Source organism: Manacus candei, unplaced genomic scaffold (assembly GCF_025592945.1).
Source record: "Manacus candei isolate 608988 ecotype Guabito, Panama unplaced genomic scaffold, ASM2559294v1 h1tg000071l, whole genome shotgun sequence".
Lineage (NCBI taxonomy): Eukaryota > Metazoa > Chordata > Aves > Passeriformes > Pipridae > Manacus > Manacus candei.
Genome location: NW_026138119.1, coordinates 10,473,724 through 10,476,877, shown reverse-complemented (window position 1 = coordinate 10,476,877; position 3,154 = coordinate 10,473,724). Strand labels below are relative to the sequence as shown.

The window sequence follows — 3,154 nt, the reverse complement described above, 5'->3', positions numbered from 1 at the left end:
TCTTTGATAAATTAGTGTAACAACCATGAAGAGGCCAGAGATCATTGGTTCTTGTTCGTAAACTTCCCAATCTACTTGGCCAGGGAAAAGGGAGCCATCCCTCTGGATGTCCTCACAGGAATGAGCTGCAGGAGAGAAAATCCAGGTTTGGGTTGACCTGGTAGTTTTGTGACTCCACTGTTTCTGTTGGTGCAACTTGGAAAGAGAATGGAAAATCCCTGGAGCAGCACATTCCATCAGTGCAGGTTCCATTTCACTGCAGAGTTAAGAGAAAATTATTATATGAAATGTTTGTAAAGGCAAAAGTACCCAAATTTCAGAGGCTCCATAGCTCAGGGGTTAGAGCACTGGTCTAGTAAACCAGGGGTCGTGAGTTCAAATCTCACTGGAGCCTTGTGGGTCCTGAATCTCCTGCAAAGATATTCCTGTTTATTTCCAAAATGTTGCTGAGAGATGATTTTTTGGAACATCCACCCCAGCCTATATGAAATACAAACACCCCATAGCACCTATAGAAAATAACAGGCAATGAGGAGCAGAGAAAATAGCAATGGTCAGAGTTGCGCCCTGGAAACATTTTTAATGCAGAGCAGTCAGAGGCAGGAAACACCCAGTAATGGGATTTAGAGCCTTGTAAACCCTGCAGGCTTTGTGAAGTTCATTGATGAACAAATCTGAAATGGCTGCCAGGTATTTCCAGTCAGAGCTGCTTCATCTCTTCATACATCAGCAGGATGATCAAATTATGTCTCCAGAGCTCAGTGATTGCAGAGCTGGCTGGAAACATCATAAATATGGGGAGGAACAGGAACATTGTTCAACAGTAATAGTAACAACAGAGATCTGCGGGGGGGGCTGGAAAGTTACCATTTTTAAGAATAAAGAAATACCTAGGAAATTAACATATTTTGCATCTTGAGTTCCATGAATTGCAGTCCAGATTTGTGAGATTTCCTACTCTGTCTTTGCACAAGTCCCTTTTTCCTGCTCATTTTCCAATAGACTTCCTATACTGAATCCACCAAAGTGATCCAAACCAGTGATGTAAAAGGTCATTTCTGAATTAGAAAAGGGCTCAAAAGCCTGAAACATTTTGTCTGGTGGAGGAGGGCACTTTGTTCACCTCTGTTCAGCCTGTTGCCTCACAGCTCTGTTGTCCCAAAAGAGTGAGTTTTGGTGGGCTGATGTATTTTCTCCGCATGAGGAATGACCTGCAGGAATTTCTTGTCTTTCCTCTGTGTGTGTCACAGTAAGGCTAAAGAAACAGGAGTCAGCAGGGTTCCCAGTAATCTGCAACCCAATAAACCAGCACAAGTTATTGTTGCTGTAACCCAAGATACTGGAAAATGGGCAGATGTGTTTTACTGAAAGTGAATTTGTCTCTAGACTGTTGTGGCTCTACATCTCCTTACCCTGTCCCTCATTCCAGCTTATCTTTTATTTTGCTTTTGTATGAAACTGCTGAGCAAGACCCAAAAAGATCTTTGTGGTTCAAGTTCCCTTTTGCAATCAGGCTCCTGATTTTGGCTTAGCTGAGCCTGGGAGGGATGGAAATGATCCTTTGAAACTTTAATGTCTCTCATCTCCCTGCAAAAGCAACAAACGCTCAGGATATGTTTTGCTGAATTCTTAATCTATCCTTCAATCTGATGTAAAAGCTCCTCTCCCTGTGACCCTCCTGCAATGTAGAGCACCAAGCACACTGATGATGTTTCTTAAACATGGTGCAAAAATGATTTTCCCCGTGGGCCTGGGCCCTAAATCCCTTTGTATCCATCACCCATAATCTTTTTCTCTGATGAAAACAGAGCTTTTCAAAAATAGAGCTTGACAAGAGAGGCAAAGAGGGAAAAGTGGTTTATATCCATATTCTGAAGCCTTGGTAAGTGTGGAAGGGAGGGAGGGAGGAAAGGCATCTCCTCATCTTCATTGCTCCCCAGGGCAGTGGGCACAGCCCCAGGGCTGCCAGAGCTCCAGGAGCGTTTGGACAACACTCTGAGGGCCGGGGGGATTGTTGGGGTGTCTGTGCAGGGCCTGGAGCTGGAATGGATGGTCCTGGTGGGTCCCTTCTGTTGACCTGTGAGATGGAAATGCTCCACCTTCTTCCAGAGATCCAGGGAAGGTTGTGTAGCTCTGCCACAAGAGCTGTAACAAGGCTGGTCCCCTTATGGATTTGCTCAGGGAGAACTCCTGCTCTTTAAAGTTGTGACCTGCCCCAATCCAGAACCAGGCACCCTTTTATTGCTCTGTTTAGGAGATTTAAAGGTGTCATCCTATTTATCCATGAAAACTTGTTTTTTCATATTTTCCTGAAAACTTCAGAAACCATTTCTATTTTTAAAGACCATCCTGGACTCTGTGCATTTCTCTGACATGCTTTTCATTCCTGGATCTCCTTCCAAGGGTTGTATCAAGCTGGGCAGAGAAATCATTTATTTCATTATAAACAACAGTGAACTTTGTGGCCCAGCAGGCTGGACCAAGGAGATGCCCGTGGTCATGCCCTGAACCCAAGGACCACGTTCTCAGAGCTGCATTTCTGCCTCCAGATCAGTTCTAGTGAAGGCCTCAACTAATCCAGTTCTTAAGTCATGTGGGAAACTACAAATAAATAATTTAATCGAGGGAAGGAAAGTTTGAGCAAGAGCCAGTGAAAATGTTCCCATGTTTAAAGAGGTTTTAGACTTAGCAATACAATTTACACTGATGTTAAAATTTGACATCCACAAGGATCAAATGGCAGCCTTGAGCCTCAGCCCAGAGGAGAAATATCTGATAAAATTGGTAGGACTGCAGAATTCAGAGTGGGGAAAAATCCCCTGAAGTTATTTATTTTCCAGTTGTCCCATAATGAACATGCTCAATCCATTATTCCAAACAAGATATTGTGGTTTGAACAATATTTTTTAAAAAACAAATCTGAAATGGGTTTTTTTGCATCCTGGAGAAAGGGTGAATGCAGCTGTCAAAGGCAGCTCCAGTTTGCACCATCACCCTCCCACTGCAGTTTCCTCTTGCACCAAGAGCTGTCCCTCGTTCAAACCCTGCTTCCCTACAGAGCTGAACTCCACACCCACAGCCAGAGAAATCCCTAAAATCCATAAACTGTGCCAAGGGATAGGAGCACTTGCTCAGCCACACTGGATGTTTAGGT

The 3,154-nt window shown here is 43.9% G+C and overlaps 1 non-coding gene across 1 annotated transcript; it reads left to right on the top strand.

Moving 5' to 3' along the window:
• The first annotated feature begins 321 nt into the window (after positions 1 to 321).
• On the top strand, positions 322 to 394 carry TRNAT-AGU (transfer RNA threonine (anticodon AGU)). Its single transcript has one exon. It is a non-coding gene; the product is annotated as a tRNA-Thr (tRNA).
• The last annotated feature ends 2,760 nt before the right edge of the window (positions 395 to 3,154 follow it).